Raw genomic sequence first — 25,586 nt, forward strand, 5'->3', positions numbered from 1 at the left:
CCAAGAATGTCGCATAACATGAAGAATGCCACTAGACAAAGAAAATATTGAATAATGCACACAAAAATCAATGTGGACCACCAATATGCATGGAACACGACCTAGAGGTATTCATGAGCAACGTGAATTGCACCACAACAACCGCAATAATTTGGATTACTAGAATCATCATCATCTCTCTACCAGAGCTCAAGAATACTATCATAACTGATTGTCAACCTGAAAGATTTGCTTGTGGATATCCAAATCATGAACCAATCAAACTGAGGACACACACCAATGTCCAAAACACATCCCACACATCTGCAACAAAAGATATAGCAATTCTGAAGCAATATGGATCATAAACCATAATACCAAATAACACGAACAACTGAATAACATCCTCAATACCAGATCATAAAACTTGACAAAACATCATGTGGACCTCTGCAAATGGAAATGAACCATCTACATACACCATACCAAAAACCCTTTAATCCGCATCACCTCATATGCAACACATAGGCTAAACCAACTCATCCAACCAAACTGCAACACTGGAATGCATAGAAGAATATGTTGACATCAATGACAACACATCAACCAATATCCAATAATATCCCCCTTTGGAATTTATGGAAACATATGAATGTGAAAAATAATCAATACAAAGAAAGAAATAAACTTATAACAATTTCCCTCAAAATCATAAGGATCAACTCCAAACAACTCAAAAATACTTTAGGGTTTTCACATGCTTATCTCCCTCTTTGACATCAATGACAAAGGCTCAGGAATTGGGATTACCTTCCATTTGAATTGGCTTCATAAATCATCTGAACTGAATACCAACACTAACTACTCCCCTTGAGTAGAAGCCTCACTCATCAATCCAGAGCATAAAATATCCCTGTGAAGTTCACCAGACTGATGAATATCCACACATCTTAGTTCTCATCAGGAGGGGCAATCACCCCTAACTTCTCTCTAAGATACTCAAAACTATCTTTAGGCAAAGGCTTCGTAAATATATCTGCAATTTTTTCCTTTTTAGATACATACTCCAATCTGACTTCTTTCTCATTTACCTTCTCTCTTAAGAAATGAAACTTGATTGATATATGCTTTGTTTTGGAATGTAACACCAGATTCTTTGAAATATTGATAGCACTTGAATTATCACAGTATATAGCAATAGGCTCATTATAAATAACTCCTATGTCCAACATCCGCTTCATCCAAATTAACTGAGTACAATTGCTAGCAACAACAATGTATTCAACCTCTACAATAGATAAGGAAATAACATTCTGCTTCTTGCTAGCCCAAGAGACCAACTTCTTACCCAAAAAGAATGCACCACTAGTAGTACTCTTCCAGTCATCAACATCACCTGCTCAATCAACATTTGTAAAAGCACTCAAAGTAAAGTCATTATTCTTAGAATACCACAAATCAAAATCAACTGTCCTTTTCAAATATCTGAATATCCTTTTTATAGCAGTAACATGAGATTCCTTAGGATCAACTTGAAATCTAGCAACATGGCACACATCATTCATTATATCAGGTCTAGTTTGAGTCAAATACAAAAAACCACCAATCATAGATCTATATTTGGTCTGATTAGCTTTCAGTGAATCACCATCCTTTGTCAACTTACATCTGGTCACCATCGGTGTACCAACAGGTTTAATTCAAAACCAAAATTCTTCAACAATTCCTTCACATACTTAGACTGAGATATGAAAATACCTTTATCCAACTGAGTAATTTACAATCCCATAAAGAATCTCATTTCATCAATCATAGACATCTCAAATTCATTCCGCATCTCTTCAACAAATCTCTTACATAGGCAATCATTTCCTCCAAAGATAATGTCATCAACAAAAACTTCAACAATCAAGATGTTATTCTGATCAATCTTGAAATAAAGATTACTGTCAGTAGTACCTTTATTGAATCCAAGCTTCATCAAACACTTATCCAATCTGGCATATCAAGCTTGAGGGGCTTCCTTCAATCCATACAATGCTTTCTTCAACCGACAAACCATGTCCTTTTCATCTGTCAACTGAAATCCATCTGGCTGGTCAATGTAAACTTCTTCCAATTCACCATTAAGAAAGGCTGGTTTGACATCCATCTGATAAACCTTGAAATCTTTGTGAGAAACATAGGCAAGAAATAATCTAACAGCTTCAATTCTAGCTACCAAAGCAAAGGTCTCCTCATAATCAATTCCTTCCATCTGTAAATATTTTTTACACACAAGTCTAGCTTTATTCTTGAATAAATTCACCCTGTTCATTTACCTTATTCCAAAATACCCATTTAGTTCCAATTACATTTTTATCCTTAAGTCTAGGAACAAGAATCCATGTATTATTTTTCTCAATCTGATTCATTTCTTCTTCCATAACCTTAATCCGATTTTAATCTTTATATGCTTCATCAAAATTCTTAGGCTCAATCTTAGAAATTAAACAAATTTCTTTAGCAAGTCTTGTTCTAGTCATCACACCTTTATTCTTATCACCAATAACCTGATTTTCTGAATGATTCAACCTAACATACCTGGGACTTTTAGGATTTTCTTGAATTCCAGGCTCTGGAATTCTTTCTTTTCACTAGCATCTACACATTCATTCTCAGGATTTTCTGGAGCAATTTGAACTTGACTTTGGGCCTGCACTAGCTTTCCTCTATCTGAACTGGCATCCTGATCATCAAAATCATATCCACAAGATTTAATGTGTCTTATATTACCTTCATCAACCTTCACATTAGCACTTTGAACCATCTTTCTCAATATTTTATTATAACATTGACATACCTTTCTTTTAGTAGAATAACCAAGAAAGATTCCTTCATCACATCTAGCATCAAACTTTCCAAGATCTTAATCTCTTTTAATATAGCATTTACTACAAAAAATTATGAAACATCTAATAGTAGGAGCATGACCAAACCATAATTCATAAGGAGTCTTACCAGTATCACCTTTGACATTTACCTGGTTAAGAGTGTATACAACAATAGTCACATCTTCTCTCCAAAACACATGTGGAACATTTCCTTCAATCATCATGGTTCTAGCAGCTTCTTGAACTGTTCTATTCTTCCTTACAACACCATTTTGTTGTGGTGTCCTAGGAGCAGATAACTATCTCTTAATTCCATGATCTTCACAATATGCATTAAACTCACCGGATATGAATTCTCTGCCTCTGTTAGATCTCAGACATTTCAGATTTAATCCAGTCAGTTTCAACTCTAGATTTGAAAATTTTGAATTTCTGCAATGCTTCAGAGTTCTCCCTTAATTAAGAAGGTAACCCACATCATTCTTGAGTAATGATCAATCAACAACATGAAATACATGTCACCTTGCAAGCTTCTCACTCTACAAGGATCACATAGAACAATATGCACAAGACCCAACAATCCATTAGAATTATATTGTTTTCTCTATAAGTAACTCTTGTCTACTCTCCTATTGACATTCCTTACATACCAGATTTGGGGGCTTTATTAAATTCGATAGATCTCCCACTACTTGAGTAGAACTTATCTTAACCAAGCAATCAAAATTTATATGACACATACTTTTATGCCTTAACCAAGTTTCATCAATTTGAGCAATCAAACAACTTTTACCACCAACATTCAAGTGAAAGATATTACCTTTAGTCTTTGTTTATGATGCAATCTCAGTTCCAAAGCTACTCAAGATCTCACATTTTCTATTTTTGAATTGCAAGTTATATCCCTTATCAACCATTTGACCAACACTCAAAAGATTATGCTTTAAACCTTCAACATACAACACATCATCGATATTGTACTTACCATCAAGAGAAATAGAGCCTCTACCATGGATTACACAAGCTTTGTTATCACCAAATCTTACTATACCACCATCATACCTTTCCAAGTTTACACATTTACTCTTATCACCTATCATATGATGAGAGAAACCAATGTCAATTACCCATTCATCTTTTTCCTCAACTTTAGCAGCTGAAGGTTTCTCCTCATAAATTTAGCTTGTAGAATCTATTGTTACAAGATCATCTTCCTTGATAGCAATGAACAAGAAATTTATCTCCTGAATTTCCCTTATCCGACTCATCATCTGTTACAGCTTCATCAACAACATAATAACACTTCTTCTAATACTTAGGCTTATATGGCTTAAATGCCTTCTTAGGATTTCTATCTCTTTCCGGACACCTTGATGGAAAATGTCCTATCTTATTGCATGAAAAATATTTAAGAAGTAACTTTCCTTCATACTTATCAGCACCTTTAGGCAATCTTCTGGAAATAAGTGCTTCAAACTCCTCAAGCTCTCTTTCTTCATCTTCCATCTCTTTCATCTCTTTCTCATATCTAGATACTCTTGTAGAACTTTCTCCTGGATCATATTACTGCTGCCCAGAAACAATAGCTTTGAATGTAGATTCAGTCTTAGGAAGAGAGTCTTCAAACTCACTCAGCTCAAAAGCAACAAGCTTACCAATCAACATGTCTCTTGTCACATTTGTCACCATCTGGATCTCATCAATAGCAATGGCTTTATATTTGTAAGTAGGAGGCAAGGATCTCAATACTTTACCAGCAATCTTAGATTCTTCTAATACTCTATCGACACATCTAATTCCACACACAAGCTCATTCACTTTCTACATAAAATAAGTAATGTTCTCATCTTCACCCATCTTCAGGTTCTCATATTTACCCTTCAATGTTTGCAACTTAGCAATCTTAACATGGCTATTAACTTCATGCAAGGTATCCAACTTTATCCATATCTCATGAGTAGTCTCTAAGTCCATCACATTAGTCATCTCATAATCTGATAAGGCACTCAAAAATGCTTCCTTAGCTCTGATATTGTATTATGCTTCCTTTATCTCATCTGAAGTAGTAGGACCATTTTGAGGAGAATTATATACATTCCTAGTAATCTTCCAGTACTTTTCTCCAATGCATCTCAAATGATATTGCATTCGGATTTTCCAGAGAGAGTCTGTTCCATCAAATCTCAGATTGTCCTTCTTGAAAGAAAAGGTTGCCATCCTAGATCTCTTCAATCAGTCATGCTTCTTTTGAAGGATCTAACTCTGATACCAATTGTTGGTAGCAATGCAACAAACTGAGAGGAGGGGGGGGGGTGAATTAGTTTGCACAAAAAAACACTACAACTTAAACCACAAAATAGATCTAATAATTAACACTTAAAGCATGAAATAACTCCACATCAATAACACACATAACACCAATATTTTTGACATGGAAAACTTGGTTAAGGGAAAAACCACGGTGGGAATCTACCCACAATAAGATAATACCCTATTAGGAGTAAATTAAAATATTACAATGGGGAATGCGCATGCATTCAGGCACACTTTTTAGAGCTCACTGCTCAAAATAAGAAACCCAAAAAGGTTACAACCTTAAGGGAAGGCTCACTGCCTTACAAGAAGTCTCACTGACTTACAAAAGCATTCAGACAACAATCCAGATTAGATGAACTGTGGAAATAACATCTCCATAGGCCCGAGTACAGTTCTGGTTAAGCATTCTCTGCAACACTTCTTCTCTCCTTCATATTTCCGAAATATCAAATCACTCATTCACACACTTACTCAATCACACACTTGCAGATACAACGTAGGCATACATCTTACATGATTATTAAATTTATTTATACAAACCCTCAACCTCGATTTTAAGGTCGGTTAAACCCTCAATACAAATTATTAAATAATAACCTCAGATGCTACACAATACATGCAGACTGAAACAATATCGACTAAGACATAGTTTGGACCCAAATCAATACCGCAAACATGCAACACCTCCAACAATTATGCCTCAATCATCCGCAACACGCTACAACCATCAAGAATGTCGCATAACACGAAGAATGTCATCAAACAAAGAAAATATTCAATAACACACACATATATACATGCAGACCACCAATACACATGGAACATGATCTAGAGACATTCACAAGCAACATGAATTGCACCAGAACAACCACAACAACTCGGATTGCCATAATCATCATTATCTCTCTACCGAAGCTCAAGAACACCATCATAACTGACTATCAACCTGAAATATTTTCTTGTGGATATCCAAATTATGAACTAATCAAATTGAGGACACACATCAATGTCCTGAACACATCCCACACATTTGCAACAAAATATATAGCAATTCCAGAGCAATATGGAGCATAAACCAGAATACCAAATAACACGAACAACTGAATAACATCCTCATTACCGGATCACAAAATTCGATTAGAACATCATGTGGACCTCTGCAAATAAAAATGAACCATCTACATACACCATACCAGAAATCCTTTAATCTGTATCACCTCATCTACAACACAGGCTAAACCAGCTCATCCAACCAAACTGCAACACTGGAATACACAGAAGAATATGTTGACATCAATGACAAAACATCAGCCAATATCCAACATAGACTGGATTACTAACCAATCCATTCTCCCTGACTATAATTTGGAGGTATCTGAAGGATGATACAATTCTAAAAGAGACAGTAATTAGCTGACATTGAACAAATTTTGAGAATGCAAGAGCCACATAGTAGTTATGTGACGTTGTCAGAGATGCCAATGGTGAATGATATAATTAGAAATAAATGATGTACTTGCACTATGCATAAAAATGTGTATTTTTTTTTGTGAAAATTAGATTTTGCAATTACTGTTTTTAATATAAACCAATAAGAATAAAGAAAAGTAACATTTTTACAATCATTTAAAATAAAAATTAAACTTTGGACTATAGATTTTTTGCTCAAAAAATTTAATTCTATACAATCATTGGTTAAACTAATGAAAAAATAGAATTCATAAAATTCAGCAGTATCTCACCTTGGCAAGAACTAATAATATTAAGACATATAAGACATATGGTAGGATATTTTCTCCTTTCGGTGAGATAAGACATATTTCCAAGGAAAATCACTCTCAACCAATGATCCATAAGAATATGATTAGCTTCTAAAATATAATCATTTGCAAACCTAATCGTTTATTTTGAGGTGTATTTTTTATTTTTATTTTTCCCCTTTAGAATCCACATATAATAGAAATAATAACCTAGACAAGAAAATAAATTATATTATTAGAATTTTGAAAATATTAAACTTTATAAAGAGCCTTTCATGATGTTTTATTGGCTAATGTGTTATTATTCATCCCTTAAGTTTTTAGATGATTCATCTAGAGTTCTATTTAGGATCTCATTTCCAATTTTATTTCTTATTTGGTTGTCCTTGTCACCAAGACAAGTTTAATTTAAACTATATTGATTAAGAGTCCTATTTGTTGGCAATAGACATTGTACTGATAAAGATTTGTGCATGAGAAATGTTTTTAGGTTGTCATTGATGGCAACTCAGATTAGAGATCACATTCGGTATATGCAGATTTGTTCTACCAAAAGTTTGATATTGATTTATGCTTAAGTTCGGAAGGTGGAATACAATATGTGATAGAGTATAAGTACATGCTGCAGATCTGCATTTTGGTTGCATAGTTTTGGTTGCGGTGAAAGAGGTAGTTGACTAGATGTTAGAGGAAGATTATTTTGCTATCCTTGTCTCCGATATTGATTCTTGTGCAAGATAGAAGATCCGGCAATTCATGAAGAACAAAGTTATTTTGGTGTAACATGCTATGCGAAATCTTTGGGATGATTTCGGTGATTGGTTTTGAGTTCGAGGTGGTTGAGCCGACATATGTGAAGCTTAGTATCAATTTGTTTAGGTCCACATATGGATTGGTAATCAGATTGAGTCGACTTGTTGTTACACATTTCATGTTGCATGTTATGCTGTTTCTTTTGAGCCGACATGTAAATTGATTTAATTAGTTGATGTGGATATATAAGACTGATTTATTTGAGTATTTTGTGATAAGATGTGAGCATGTAAAGATTGTATGAGCGATTGTGCGAAGTTTTGTGTGTGTGGTTGAAGGTTTTTATGGTCCGGTATAAGACAGAGCAATAGAACAGAGCAACAAGACATAACAGAGAAAGAAGACCTTTTGCGCTTAACTGGAACTATAATTTGGCATTCGTAAATGCTATTATCCAATTTAGACATTATTTTTATCATTTTTAATCATTTGTAAGGCAGTGAGCCTTCCTTTGGGTCGTAACCCTCTTTTGTAATTGCACAGCGAGATCTAGGCAGTGTTCTTGAATGAATGTGCATTCCCCTCTAGTAATATTATTATACTCTTGATCATAGTATTATAATATTGTGGGTTCCAATCCCACTGTGTTTTTTCCCTTTCTGGGTTTCCACGTAAAAATTTCGGTGTTATGGTTTTGTTCTTGTTTGTATTCAGTTTCTTCGCTTTACTTTTCTTCATTTGTATCTGATGGTTAAAAAATCGGTTAGAAAGTTGTTAATTGCAAAACACTGATTCAACCCCCCCTCTTAGTGTTCATTGATTCCAACAACTGGTATCATATCTTAGTTCCTCTGAGGAAGCCTAACAACTTGAGGAAGATTCGGGAGATTGATTCAATGGACTCCGGTTTGCAGAAGCAACTTATTGTGGCACTTGAAGACCTAGATGCAACAAGGAAAGAAGCAAGTGATTTGAGAAGAAATTTGAGTGATGCAAAAAATTGCATTGATTCATTGAAAGATCAAGTGAACACATCTAGAGAGAAGAGAAAGGAGTTGATGGACAAACTTAAGGAGAAAGAAGAGAAATGCATTGATAATCAAGACAAGACAAATGAATGTGAAAAACTTGCTAGAGATAATGCAGTCCTAAAGAATGAAATGTAATCCATTGTGATGAAGCTGACAAAGGAGATTGAAGACATGAAGAAGAATGAAGAAAGTTTGACTCAGTCATTGAAGGATAGATCCGATGAATGTTGCAGATTGAATCATGAAAATGATTCGCTGAAGATTGAATTGATACAGTACAAGAATAATGAGCAAGAGATTGAGAGAAAAACCATAATTCTAAGAGATTAACTTACCACTGCTAATGAGTACAAAGAAAAATTCAATGCTAGCTCAGCGAAGCTGGATGAAATGCTAAAAAAGTCAGAAGAATAAAGTTGATATGGGAGAACTTGGATTTGAGAAAGGAGAAAGATTAGGATCTAGTCAAAGCAATCATTAGAAGAACAAGAAACCTCTGGTAATACAACCTGTAGTCACATAAATCTATCCATTTTAATTAAATGAATATTTTCTATTTATTTGATTAAAAACCCACTAACCAACAGTTAATTAAATTAACATTTAATTAGTTCATCTTCAAATCATTCTCCTATTAATTAAATAAACTGTTTAATTTATTTTAATTAATTCATTAAACCAAATTCACAATCAATTAAATGAATAAATCCTATTTATTCAATTTAAATCCCCCTTTCCTCTTTTAAATAAATTAAATATAACATTTATTTAAATCATTAAAATCTCGCCACTTGCATTCTCCTAAAAATGCAACTTGCACCTATTTGTTGAAATAAATGAATTTTATTTTAATAAAAATCCTATTTTCCCTCACCCACCAAACCCACTTGCAATCCTAAACCCCTTCCTAATTAGCCTAATCTATCCCCTAATTATTGTCACATTCCTAAGCAACATGAAGTCACTTCTCAAAGACTCCAAAGTCTTTGAAAAACATTAAATGCTTTATGTGTTCAACAATTTAACCACTATTGGCTCTTACATGACCATTAATGGCTCTTACATGACCATATATAGTTAAATCCACTTGCACCCATGGTTAGGGACTTTGACCCCTAACTCAACCCTCATGTGACCCATGTGTCTTCTCAAGCATTTATTGCTTTGACCATGGTTATCCTCACTAACTCTTGCACAAGAGTTTATCCATTGGATAAAAGCATTATTCTTTGAATAATGAATTTATTCATTCAACTCAACATTAACCTTACCTCCCAAGTTAACCCTCAGGTCATGTCAAGCATTTAATGCTTATTCCCTCTCCTCTCAACCCATCTCATGTTGACACTTGTCAACATGCGATTGGGTTGAAAGCCCTCACATGGATTGAATATCATTCAATCCCGACCCTTGTTGATATTACTCAATCTTAACCATCTATTGCTCCATTTTTCCTATAAATAGAGCTCATTTCTTCATAATCCAGATCCTAGAAAACTTGTATGCTTTTACATTATAGTCATTTTTAGAGAGCATTTAATATAAATCAATCATATTCACTCTTTTGGTTTAAAATCAACACTAGCTAATTAGATAATCTCACATTTTTAGCTTTTGTTCACACTTGCATAGCATTTAGATTAATCATTTTCAACCTTGAATTTCCATAAGACATCCATAGTGCAAAAAGTTGCTGAGAGTTACACTAATTTGGAACTTGGAGAGGAGAGGAACAAGGGAGGAGGAGCTACAAGCATGGTGGAAGGCATTTAGAGATGTCTTCTTGCATTTATTTTCATAGTTAAATGCTTCATTATGTTTTTAGTGTCTCTCTTGGTATGCCTACTTACATTAGTCTTTGGTTGAGTAACACTAACATTTCTCTTTGTTTGTTGTTTATCTTATGTGCTATACGACCATAGGTTTTTTTCTAACAACCTCCCATTTTGTAGAGCATCACAACCTAATACTTATAAATTCAATGGTAAATGTTTTGTTTGCAATAAATTTGGTCATATGGCAAGTCAATATAAAAATAGAGCTAATCAAAATACTACATCATTCTTCGGTCAATGTTTCAATTGCAATAAATATGGTCATAAGTCAGTTGAATGTAGAAGTATGGTAAATAGGAGGAATGTAAGATGTTATGCTTGTGGAAGATTTGGACATATTGCTAACCAATGCAGATCAATAGGAAATCAATAGAATTTTAGGCCTATTCAGAGAAACAAAATTGTTTGTTATGCTTGCAACAAATCTGGTCATATTGCAAAATACTGTAGAAGCAAGAATGCTCCGATAGACAAGAAAAAAGAAGATGAAAAGGGAAAAGAAAAGGTTGAAGAGATCAATGAGCAGTACAAGAAGATGTGGGTTAAAAAGGAAGATTCAAATGCAGCAAATGGATCCGCACTTTATTCCGGTGTTGGATCTTCATCCGGTAACTAAGGCATTTGGCCTTAGGGGAAATATTTTCATGTAGATCCTTAAAACCCCCTTTCTAAGATATGTAATTGGTTACATATGGTTACAGATGGTTATATATGATTGTGTAGATGATCCCGAGAGATATCCGGAAGAGTTGATGCTAATTTGATACTCCAATACAATATTCATGAGTTTCAGGGCATCTAGAAGAGCTTTAGGATTGAGCATTTATTGCACCTTAAAGTTAGGTATTTGAAGGATAAAAAGGCATTTTAACATTAATTTTTCACTTTGCGTGTGAAGTGAAAGAGAAGAAGAGTGTGGCGAAGAAGATTGTGTAGCTAAAACATAACTTGCATGGATTCAACAAAGATTTCTTGCATCCGGTTGAAGTCAAAAAGGTATTTTCTGAGTTCAAAGCTATTTGTTCATAACCTAGATTTTGATAATGGAATCATTTGGTTTTGGTGTGGCGAATCTATTAATTGTCGAGACAACTGATAGGGCAAGGCCAAAATTCAAGAAGCATCCATATAAATCAATGGAAGATGAACTGAATGGTGCATTCTCATCTGTTTTGTACGGGGTATTGCATGTTGAAGACATTAGGACATGCATCCATTGCAATATCGAGGATCTTGGAAATACTGAAATGTTGTCACTTTATACCAAACACATGATTGACGGTATGGGAAAACTCAAACAAGATTTCAAATCTTTGCAGGATAAGGGTTTCATTCAGTTCATGAACTTTTTGGTTTTCAATGAACTCGAATGGGTTAGGTATATTCAGAGAAGAGTCCATGATGAATTCATATGGCTAGGCAAACCATACAAGATTACCAAGAATGCAATCCAGATGGTAACATGTTTGAATGCAACCAGTGAAGTCCCCGGTCTGAGAAATGTGAAGAACATAATTGTGACAGAGGTAACTGGTTCTCAGCATGACAACAAATCAATGACAATAAGTGATATTATTGAGTATGAAGTGAGATTCGCATCCATGGTGACAAGATATAAGGTATATCAATCTAGCAGAGCTAATTCAGTCTTCGGTGCAACAATATATGCAACATATCAAATTCTGAATAAGAACAAGTTGTATGACCTGTGTAAAGTACTGCTGAGTGAACTTATGAGAAATTTGAAGAAGATCAAGCAAGATAAGAAGCATGTTTTTAAGTTTGGCACTTTGATTGTCTTTTTGGCTTTCTATTTCATGAATGAGATTCCCAGTATAGGCAAAATTCAATGGGCATATGATAAACTGGTGGCGGTACAGATCAAGGAAGCCTTACAAGGATTAGGAGATGTTGAAGCACAAAAAGCTATCCTATGGGGTTACTTCAAATCCTTCCAAGGCATGATGCAAAATAGGGAAAGGATCCTGAAGGAAATTGTAGAGAAATATGAGGACACCATATGCTTCATGGTGGAAATTGATCAATGTCTGATGGAAGTTGTTGAACCAAGAACAATATGGATCATGCCCATGGGGTATGAAGTTGATGATAATACTCTTGACATGTATGCTCAACATCTTTTGAGCAAGCCAGTAGATGAGAATGAAGAGAGATTTTGGACCTATAAGGAGAAAAGTTTAAGCTTTCATTCTCAATTTACCAATCCCAAAATCCAGAAGAGAGTTAGGAAAGAATTAGAACAACTCACTGAAGATATGGGCATCACTAAGGAAGCAGTTTGCAGAGCCCATGAGAAAAACATTCTGAAAGAGGAGGACATGGTTCAACCAAAGAAGACTAAACCGGTGACTCCTCTGAAGCCAAGGCAAACAAAGTCAACACCTTCCTCTGGTGCTCAAAAACTCGTCCCTCCACCTAAGCCTCAAACCAAATCATCCGGTGGAGTAGAGAAGAGGAAAAAAGGGAAGCCCGAGAGAGTCTATGTGGTAGGCAATGCTGAGGAAGAGATAAAATATGATGAAGCAATGAGGGAAGTGAAGAAGACTGTTACCTCTGCTAGGGTAGTCAAGAAGCCACCATCTGATGGAGGTTAGCCAAGCAAAAAGCCTAAAGTTGTAGTTGAACAATCTGAAAGACCTCGACCCATCAAGAAGTCCAAGTTTGAGCTTGATGAAGCATTCAAGCCTGAGAAGATATAAGGTAACTACACTATTGTGCCTCCCATTTTACTTAGTCAGAGAGTTGATGAAGTAGTGAAGGAAGAAAATTTGAAGAATATATCTGAATATTATGAGAATTGTGATGAGAATGATCAAAGAACTCTTGAGGAAGTCGTTATATAGTACATGAATGTATATAGAAAAGCCCTAATAGAATTATCATCTATGATTCTGAAGGGTTTATATGAAATTTTGGATGCCACAAGGCATACAACTAGTTTAGAAGATGAGAGAATAAAAGAGTATGTATTAGTTAATTTGTGCTCTGTGATTCCAAGAGTGTATTAGTTAATTTGTGCTTTGTGATTTCCAAGAGTGAAGTTGACAGACTCCTTAAGGTTGCAAAGAGCAGCTTTAGAAGCAAAACAAGAGTTAACAAGATCATGCTTGGAAAAGTAGATGAAGTTGATAAGGAGACAAAAGCAATTTGAAACAAGTTTTGGAAGAGAACAGGTATGAAGTAAATCTCGCAAAATTTGACACCCCTCCGAAAGTACATGTACATGATGATACCTCTTCTCTAGATGTGCAGACAAATGTACAAGATATAGTTGGAGATGATATTGTTGATAATTAGAAGGTTATTGACTCTAGTGAAGATGATCAGAATCATCTCGTGTTAAATGTTGAATCTGAGAAGGTAGCTGAGGATGTTGGAGATGAAAAAGGTGAAGATGCAAAGAAGGCAGAAAAAGGAGAAGGATGGAGGTAAGATTGAATAGGTTCCAGTGGCAAGAGACACTGTGGACAAGGGAAAACAAATTATCAGTGACACAAATCTTACCAAAGGGCCTATAGATCTTAATTCTCTATCTCTGTTCCAAGCACTCAAACTTGCAACTCTTGCACAAGCCAAAGCGAGTGAAGACTTATTGAAGTATCACTTTGAAGACAAAGAACTGATATCCATGGTGACAAGTGTGTTGGAGAAATTTTTTCCATCTTTTAAGTAAGACACAACAAACTCACCCTTCGATAAGCTAAGAATCATGCTGAAGGTAGTTGATTCTCATTTTGTGTCTTTAGAGAAAGCAGGGGAAGGAAAGGTACTTAGTCAATTTAATGCTATGCAGTTAAGGACAATTTTGAAAATGGTTGAAGGTGATAGGGTTAGTCTGATTTTTGATTTGAAGACTATTCAGGAGGCACTAGATGAAGGTGGTAAGATATAAAAATCATGCCTTCTTTTGCCAAAAATTACAATTGAGATAGATAAGAAGATTAAGGAATGTGAAGGGCAGCTAGTCAGTATATGCCAATCTTATGCCCCCCAATCACTTTTTCTAGTAACTATGAATCTCAGGTGATGGCTCTACTGGACAAAATCAAGAGCCTTAATAAAGAAAAAGATAGAGTTGTTGGGAGAGTGGGATAACTTAGGAATTTAATTACTCCTCAGTTGGACACCTTGTTGAGAAGTCAATGGGATGCTATGAATGCTCTAAATAATAGTGTTTTGGTAGATCTTAGATTAGCATAGATGCATGCTTATTTGTTTAGTGCTTTGATATATATTTTGGAGAATTTGAAGAAAGGTTGGGATGATCACCAACAATCCTTGAAGACCATTTTTGCAGACATCTTTAAATTCATGTAAGATATTGAGCATACCCTTGTACATAAATTTTGGTGGATACCTATCTTTGGCATTGTTGTCAAAGGTGGGGAGAGAGGAATGAAATATGATGTATATTCTTAGGGGGAGCTTGTTGAGATTATTGAGTTGTTGAATTGCTGAGTTGTTGAGTTTTGAAGTTTTGCAGTGACAATATCATTTTTCATCAAGTGTTGCCATCAATGCCAAAGGGGGAGATCTTTGGCAAGACACACTGTACCAATAGAGATTTGTGCATGAGAAATATTTTTGGGTTGTCATTGATGGCAACTCAGATTAGAGATCACATCCGGTATATGCAGATTTGTTCTACCAGAAGTTTGATATTCATTTATGCTTAAGTCTGGAAGGTGGAATACAATATGCGACAGAGTATAAGTACATGGTGCAGATCTCCATTTTGGTTGCGGTGAAAGAGGTAGTTGATTGGATGTCAGAGGTAACTTATTTCACAATCCTAGTCTCCGATATTGATTCACGTGCAAGATAGAAGATTTGGTATCCAGTAATTCAGGAAGAATAGAGTTATTTTGGTGTAACGTGCTATGCAGAATCTTTGGGATGATTTTGATGATTGGTTTTGAGTTCGAGGTAGTTGAGCCTACATGTGTGAATCTTATTATTAATTTGTTTAGGTCTGCATATGGATTGGTAATTAGATTGAGCTGACTTGTTGTTACACGTTTCATGTTGCGTGTTATGCAGTTTCTTTTGAGACGGCATGGAAATTGATTTAATTTGTTGATGCGGATATATAAGACTGATTCGTTTGAGTATTTTGTGATAACATGTGAGTGTATAAAGATTGTATGAGCGATTGTGCAAAGTTTTGTGTGTGTGATTGAAGGTTTTTGTGCTCTAATATATGACAAAGCAGCAGAACAGAGTAGAGAGACAAAACAAAGGAAAAAGACCTTTTGCACTTAACCGAAACTGCAATTTGGCATTCATAGATGTTATTCTCCAGTTCAAACATTCTTGTTATCATTTTGTAATCATTTGTAAGGCAGTGAGCCTTCCTCCGGGTTGTAGCCCTCTTTTGTAATTGAGCAGTGAGCTCTAAACAGTGTGCTTTAATGCATGTGCATTCCCCTCTTGTAATATTATTATACTCTTGATCACGGTATTTAATATTGTGGGTTCCAATCCCACTGTGGTTTTTCCCTTTCCGAGTTTCCACATAAAAATTTTGGTGTTATGGTTTTGTGCTTGTTTGCATTCAATTTCTGCACTTTACTTTTATTCATTTGTATCAGGTGGTTAAAGAATCAACTGCCCCGCCCTCTCACTATTCATTGATTCAAACACTATTAGGAAAATTTGGAGGTCATGACTCCACATATGCAACACAAAATTGTTCCCCAATATAATAAAAAATTATGGAAGGTTTAAAAATGGTATGTGGATATCCCATTTTGTAATTACTCACCTAATAAAAATTACAAATTGCTCTCTCTCTCTCTATTTGCTTATGGTACACAAGATGAATTAGAAATAGTCTCTTTATTCCTCTTTTAAGACTTTAAATAGGAGATTTTAATTTTTTTGTAATGCAATTTTGGAATTAAATCTCAACAACTTTTCCTAGTGTATTCCTTACTACTGCTTGTTGATGTGTGGTTCATTTGAGAATTTCAAACCTTTAGCGCTTTTTATGACTTTTTAAAACCTTTTAAACACTAGACATTTCCTTGGCACAATAGTCTTTTACGGATGTAGCTAAGCTTGTTAAAAAATTTACTTAGAATTGACAAAGGCTCGATATTGTTTTGGGGATGCCCCCGGCTTTCCATAAATTTAATTCAATTTTTACTTACTATCTAAATGGTGATCCTTTTTTTCAATGTGGAAAGATATAAACTTTATTTGATTTGTAAATATTTATATTGTTAAGCAATTTCCTATTTATACCAAAGCTATGATTATCTCCAATATTTTTTAATAGATTTAAGCTTATGACAAAATGTTTGCTTTGAAGGTGGTCCATCGCCAAACTCATTTGGACAATTAAGGTAACGTGTTGTACAAAATTGCTCATGTTCCTCATACTTCACCATCTCGTTATCATTCCATACGTATAAACAAAAGGTGAGGCCATTGCGACATTTCACATCAACATTCTTAGAGTTCTACAAGTTAGTCTCTTCATGCACAATCTATTTATCATCTCCCTAATGTGGGGCTCTCCCTGATGATAATGACAAGTATTATCACCTAACCTTGATTATTTCTTCAAGTAAAGAAAATCTTAATGATCAACAACTTAAATAAGATGAGCAAAAGAAGAAAACAATGCTAACATAAATTGAAAACCTATTTCAAATAGTCAAGATTTATAAAATAACAGAAACAAAATAACCAAAATCAACATGATGCTTAATTTTTAAAACTCTTCCTAATTTTTCATTACTTTATCTTTAAATAATATAATCTATCTATTATCAAACAACCGTTTTTTTGAGTATCTGATAATTAAACACATTTGGACCCAAACAAAATAAGTCACCTCAAGGAGTGTTTCCATGGGGTCCATATATAAAAAAAAATGTCATAAGACAGAAAATTTCTCCGTCCCCTCTTGAAGGTTTTGAATGGTCGGAGGAGGATAATATAAAATACATTTGGTGGTAGCCCAAAATGTTCGGCGTTGATTAAAAACAATTCTGTCTGTTAGTATTGGCATTAAATAATTTTTTTATTGAAATTGAATAATATATTTTAATTGTCTCCATTTATGCATAGTTTTAAACGTTATCAATAACGTATAATCCCTATATTTTTCTAGGTGTTCCCAACATGGAGGACTTATGAACTATTTGCATTAAAAAATGGACACTTACACCAAAAAGTAAGGTATTAAACAATAAATAATTTCATGGATATATTTAAAGATTGCTTTCAAGTAGCTCAAACAATAAATAATTTCCTCCTTTCCTTCCTACTTTTGGTAGGCTTGTATTTATTGTTTGTTGGTGCAACTAATAAAATAGTTATTGTTGAAAGGTAATAAAATAATTATTGTTGAAAGGCAATAAATTTCTCACCAAAGAAATGAATAATGTAAAATAGTTATTGTTAAAAGGTCATAAATGTCTCACCTACGAGATGAATATTGTTATTTTAGCAACGAGTAATAATATTAAAGTAATTGGGTTTTCTAATCGTTTGTGAAAGGTGTTGAATAATAAGTATTATATTAATAAGTAATTAGTAATTAGGTATAATTTTTATAATTCATTGTTTTTAATAAGTAATAAAGATTACATTAATTTCTATTATTTTTTATGACATTTTTAATGTAGAAGTGGTAGTGTCTTTACATTTAAAAAAAATTCAAAGATAAATATATATGTTCTTTGTCAAGGGTTTGGTGAGTCCTAATATTGAAGATCAAGAATCTATTCATGTTTATGAATTATGGTGTAGTGCATATCATGGATCTTGATATGTTTTGGTATCATAATAGCACTCTAGTTATCATAATAGATGGTCGGTGATAGCTTAAAGGTGATGTTAAACTTTATTGGGATGTGGTGAAGCCAAATAGCTTATGTAGTTATATTGGTAGCCCCATGTACTCTACCTATGTCGATGAAAGAGCAATAGCATGATGCTTAGTGTTCAACCAACAAATAGAACCACATCTAAGATGAAATCTATAGCTAGATGCAAACTTGCAGTTCTCAAAATCATTAGCTTAGTAAGAATTTGTGTATCCTACCAAGTCTACATCTCAACTCGTTACATAGCTTAAGCCATTCAAATGTGTTAGATTTGTGTGAATGTTGTCATTGATGTCAAACCTTGTGATCCGGTTAAGACCAAATGTAGGATGTTGAGTAGCAGAGGAAGTCAGGTATGCATGTTGAGCAATAGTGGAAGATAGGTATGTATGTGATGTTGAGTAGTGAGGACATATAGTCTACAAAGAGTATTTTTAGGAAGATCCTTTCATCCAGAATCTATTGTTTTGCTAATCATGGTTTGCATCAAGTGTTGGTATTAGTTGTGACAGTTGAATTGCTATCCGGACTTTGGTATTGCAACTTGATCTATGAATCATATGCTCTAAAATTTGTGGCATTCGTATCTTGAAGATAGAAGTCGTTGTGCTTGGAATTTGTGCCTATGGGTCTGACAAACCTGTGTTGTGTTTCGGTAATTAAGAAGGAAGCATGTAGAAGGTCAATGAAGGCTAACTTGGTTATTCTGTTTTGGTCAACGCATATTTGTGTAGCATGCTGATCCGAACAATCCACTTGTTGTATAAATCTTTTGTGCTTGGCCAACATATTATCTTAGTATATGTGCTTACCGACACACATACACATACACATACAGATACTGCACATATGTGTATGTATGTATGTATGTCTGTATGTATGTGTATGTGTATGTGTATGTGTGTATGTGTATGCGTATGTGTATATGTATATGTATACACACACATATACATATACATATACATATACATATACATATACATATATACATATACATATACACATACATATACATATATACATACACATACACATATATACATACATACATATATACATACATACATACATATATATATATGTGTGTGTGTGTGTGTGTGTGTACACACATATGTACATATATATGTATGTATATATATATATACACACACACACATATGTACACACACATATGTGTGTGTGTGTGTACATATATATATGTATATGTACATATACACATATACGTACACACACACACATGTGTGTGTACATATGTGTGTGTGTGCATGTGCGCGCGTGCGTGTGTGTATGTGTACGCATGTATATATGCATATATGTATATATATGTATGTATGTATACATACACATAGATATACATATACATACATATATAGATATACGTATACATACATACATGCATACATCCACGCACACACACACACACACACACACACACACACACAAATAAATAAATAAATACAGTACTCTCAATGCACTTCTATGAAAAGCTATGAGAAAATGGAGATTTGAAATGAATGCAAAAGGTAAGATAGAATGTAAAGTAAACTCAAATGCTAGATTGCAAGATGGCTAGATAGATAAAATGAAAGAGGGGGCTGGGTTTTTATAGAAGTCCTCAAGGATGAATCCAATATCAAGACGGATGTGGGATAAAGGATTGATGTAGAAATGAAGATTGTTTATCCCATATTCAATAGGTGGATGAAATGGGTAAGAGTGGGAAGTGATAAATAGAAAATGAAGTTTGATATGTAGGAGGTTTGGAAAATAGATTAATAATGAATATATTAATGGATTAAATGAAGAATAATATATTACGACTATTATTATATAATGAGGAATAATCAAATAATGAATATAAAGATGAATGAATATTATAAGATAATAGAGAATAATAATATTATATTATATGGATCCACTTGATATTGATTGGAAAAAATGAAGTTGATTAGGAGGACAATATTAATGAAATTTTTTATGTGTCTACATTTTGCCCCTCTTTGAGACAATGTAGCCTGTCGTGTTGTTTCAAAGAAAATAATTAACTGATATATGCCACAGAGATATCCTGGTAAGGGTGATGATTGATTGGTTATGCCCCCTCAAGAGATTGATCGAATAGATTGATGGAGATTGATCTCTTGATAGATTGTGGGAGAGAAGATTGGATTAGTGATATTGCACAAGTGATTAAGTTGAGATGTACATTTGATGGAAATGCACAGTTGATAAGGCATAACTAAACAATTGATGGAAATGAACAATATAGCTAGGTTGATAAGCCGATTAAGCCGATTGATCTGATTAAGATGACAAGGATTGATGCTAGAGCAAGATAAATTGATCCAATGATTGATCGATTGATTGATCCAAGGGCATTGAGATTTCAAGAAGCGATTTGATTGATTGATAGAGCGATTGATAAATATTAAGAGACATGTATCAATTGGATAAAGTGGTTGATTGATTGATCCCTTTGAAACAAGGAAGATGAAGAGAAAAATGAAGAAGATGATGAAAGAAATGATTGAAGATGAGAAGATGATGAAAGAAAATGATAAAGAGAAATGATCGATGCAACTGGCGATGAAAGAAGATGTAAGTGATGATAACATGCAAGAGGATGGATGATGATTAAAAAGAATGAAGGTGATGAGAATTCTTGTGCTGTTTAAATGCTTAAATCATCATTGAGCTTATTATGGGAAAAGGATAAAACTCATCTAGATACAAATAAGACCCAAATGAATCGTCATACCAATTGCGTGAAAGAAGACACATCAGACAAGAAGGATTGCCTCAGATTGCATCAGACTATTATGTCTTCGATGATCTTAAATGATCATGTCCCAAGATGAGTCATCATATTACTAAGGAACAATCCACAAGCAACAAATAGGTGAACATGCCCCATCCTCGCCTTTCTAGTCAAAGACATCCTGGAGATAAAATCTCTAGTCAGAGACATCCCAAAAAAGCTAAAAGACATGTCACCAAAAAAGAAAATCAGAAACAATCAAAAGAAAATAAGCAAACAAACAAACAGATAGTATGCTTTATGTCAAGGTTATTTTTGTTCAAAGGTAATGTGTTTGGTTTTGATAAGTCGATAAGGTGTTGTTATGTTTGCTCAATCGTAATCTTGTCATGTCACGAGTTCGTTTTAGTACAAATCTGCATGCTTGTCCGAAGTGTGTGTCATCACAATGTTTATTTCACGTTTTTGGATTTTTATGATTTTTAGGGTTTTATAAATGTTTTAATTTTTAGGGTTTTTTCAAGACTTCTAAAATAATTTTTATGATTTTTTCCAAGACATTTTATGATTTTTCAGATTTTTTTTCATGTTTGCCCCTAGTGTCTAGCAAGACAAAATGGATTTTGAGTGGATGAATGAATGGATGGGATAGAAAAGGATAACTAAATGATGGAGGAAGCTTATGTGATTTTCAAGGACTATCTCACAATAGGATAACATGTTAATCGAAGCAAAGGGACCAGATATAGCAATATAAAGCAAGTATACAATGTAATGAATGTGATGTGTTCTAAAGAAATGGCCATGTCAAGAGGTTTTTTTTTGAAACCATGTTTTGGATTTTTGTCCTTAGTTTTGATCAAGATCAAGGGATAGATTTGGATATGCAGCAGATATGATAAGCAAGATCAAAGGGGGTTGTGATGCTAAAAGAATGTGGTATATAGGAGGCATACACATATAATGAGAGAATAAAATGCAATTGAAAAGCTTAATTGAAAACTAGATTAGAAATGCAAACCATAAGCCTTCCTTGAAATGTCCCATTTTCCTCTATTCTTGAGGACCTTGAAGGTGTTGGATTGATGGGCTCTTAGCGGAGCAATGACTTCCAAAGTGGCAACTCAAGAGTTGAGTAGCTATTTGATCATGATTGACTATGGAGATGATATGAAATGCATGATTTAAGAAACTAGATAATTGAAATTCAAATTGCGTATAGTAATGATGCTAAAGCTATGAATGCAAGGGATGGATATGCCTATAGTAACAATGCCTAAATTGATATGTGATGGGATCACTATTGCTCCAAAATGGGGGATATTTATAAGAATTCCAAGGCCAAAGATGAGGTGGCAGGAATCAATGGTCCAAATCTGATATGAAGATATCAAGGGTCAAGATTGAGGAAGTTGGAGAAGAGGTTGGAGGAAGGGACACTTGTCATCTCTGTGGTGAAAAGTGTCAAGGAGTCTTGCTCATGAGAGGGAAAGTGTCCAAGGGAGGAGACATGTGGAAAAAGTGCCATGTGTCTCAAGGAGAGAATATCCACACCATAGGAGGTTAGAATAAGGAGGTTAGGATGTGCAAGATAGGATAGGGTTAGTTAGACCTAGGATTAGGTGGAATGGGTTAAGTTAGGGGATGGTTAGTTTAGGTGGTTAAAAGTTAGGAGCCATGTGCTCATTTGAATTTAGACATTCAAATAATTGGAAAATGGTAATTAATCTCAACAAACTTGAGTTTGTTAATCTTAATTAGGGATTAGAAGAATTGATTAATATGGGGAGACATTAATTAATTTAGAATTAATTAATCAAAGGGGGATATGAAAAGAACTATATAAATAAATTATTTAGATTTATTTACTTGTAGATGAATAGAGAAATTAATTAAATTGCTTGTGAATTCAATTAGTTGGGAAGGGGAATTAATCAAATAATTGCGTATTTAATTAACTATCTTAAGACCATTTTTAGGTGTATACATTTTGTACCTCTTTGAAGCAATGTGTGACGACGCATTGGTTCAAAGAAAACTCGATTGATGATGCAGCTGATATTGATTTTGATAGGATGCAGATTCGATCTTGATTTGATGCGGATTTGCTTTTGATATGATACTGATTTGATTTGGAGATGATAAATTTCAATGATGCGGTTTCGATCTTGGAGATGATAAATCTCAATATGATGCCTGAGACGTTGATTGATAAATATTGATGTGAGGATGCCCCCTCGGGAGATGAACCGGATAATTTTTGAATGTTTTTGAATTTTTTGCGATTTTTTTGAAATTTTTTCGACTTTTCGATTTTTAATGATTTTTCGATTTTTAGAGATTTTCAGAGTCAATCCGATTAATTTCCCATTAAGAAATTTGAAAACGTTGCCCTACCAGGCTGATTAGTTGATTAGATGATTAAAAATCAGTGGAATAAAAATCTCACTTAAATGCCCCATTATGAGTTTAAAAAAGTGAATTCCTTTTACCACTCTTCATTTGTGCACTTCAGTTGTTTGAGAAAATTTGCTCTAGAGGAAGGAAATGGCGATCCCGTACCACCAGCATAGGTTCGAGCGAGTTTGGCGATATGAGTGTCCTCCAGCATATGGTCCACCGATACGTACTTCGAGAAAACCCAACTTTGTTAATTTTTAGTTGATTTTTAAAAATTTTAGCTGTTTACATAAAAAATCATTTTTTAGTGTTTTCGCCAAATGGGTTGGGAAAAACATTATATTTTTGAGATGGGTTTTTCGATTTATGAAATGGGTTTTTTCAATTCGTATCCCAAAATAATTTATTTATGGATGCATTTTTAAAAAAAATACATCAAAAATTTATTAATGCCGTATTTTTTTGTTTTGCATTTTTTGGCATTTTTGGAGGGAGAGGCGGTGGTGCCCTGGCGACGGCCACCACCACGGGCGCCACCATGGCTGGAGGAGTTAAATTGTTCTTTTTTTTTTTTTCGTTTCGATTTTTCGATTTTGGCGATGATGTTTTGATAATTTGCTTTTTCGATTTGATTATTTGAGTTGGGTGATTTTGAGAAAATGATTTGATTTTCTGGTTGGTTGGATTTGCTGTCAATTTGATTTGATTTTTAATTTTGATAGGGTAAGATTTGATTAGCTATCTAATTGATAAAATTAGACGCTCCTGATTGATAAACTTGATGATCAGTTCTGATTATCTCGATGTACGTGTGAGATGAGATAGGATTGATAATGACCTCATGATAGATGGGCCTCATTGATAGGGACCCAATGAGATTTGATAAAAATCTCAATTGAGAAAACTAGACCGATAGATAGATTGATTTGATAGATAGATAAATCAAGAAACTGATATGATGAGATGATTTGATTGCAGGAGCACTTTACCGTTCTTCAGTCTTGGGAGCATTTCCCGAAGACATGGATGTTGATACCCTGCCTTAGCTAGGCGGAGTGAGACCACATTGGCAGGTGTGGTTTATCTTCCCTTTTTGACATGGCTTGACCTTTGATAAACTGGGGATTATTGAAAGCTTTAGCAGAGAGCTGGCATAGCGAGCATAATACTTTTCATTTGCCGACGGGAGAGATGACGGTGACACTCGAGGATGTCTACCGGATTTTGCACATCCCTGTGATGGGCGATCTAGTATATTACGATCTCAACGAGCGGGGTGGGACAAATGCACTTTGTCGAGTGTTTGAGGATGATGAGATAGGTGGATACGATATTGCGTGGCAGGAGATGCTAGAGTTAGGATATGCCACATTACCGACTGTGCTTGCCAGATTTATTGGAGGTGTTTCCTTTGTCCTGATCATAGGTCAAAGGGATTATCTGTTGGATGGGGTCATTTTCTTGAGCAGATAGTGACAGAGGGGACCCGATTTGCATGGGGGTCATGCATGTTGGTGCACTTGTATCATGACCTGCACCGAGTTGTGTACCAGGGATCAGCTGCGTTATCAGTAGGGGTGACTGTGCTTGAGATATGGGTATGGAAGCATTTACCTATCACATGACCATTGGCTAATAGAGAGAGACCTGTAGGAAGGCCTTATGCTGATGGGTATCCAGGTATCATTTTCCAATGAAAGCTGGGCAAATTGGAGTACTGGCGATGGACCTTGGATGATTTGGATACTGTGATATGGAGGCCATACAGGGATTGTGAGATTTGGCTCGAGGATACATTGGAGATACCACATGTATTCATGACACGATATCTGATTGGATCGACACCCTATGTCATCGAGCAATTCCTTTGTATGAGGGTGTTGAGACAATATGGCAGGATACAGGGGATACCACAAGGTACAACTCATTATGCTCACGTCGAGATTGGATGTGGCTACTTGGGGGCCTTCTATTTCATAAGATCAGGCTTGTGCAGAGTATCGATCATTGGGGCTACTTGAT

The sequence above is a fragment of the Cryptomeria japonica genome, chromosome 4 (assembly GCF_030272615.1).
Source record: "Cryptomeria japonica chromosome 4, Sugi_1.0, whole genome shotgun sequence".
In the NCBI taxonomy this organism is placed as follows: Eukaryota; Viridiplantae; Streptophyta; class Pinopsida; order Cupressales; family Cupressaceae; genus Cryptomeria; species Cryptomeria japonica.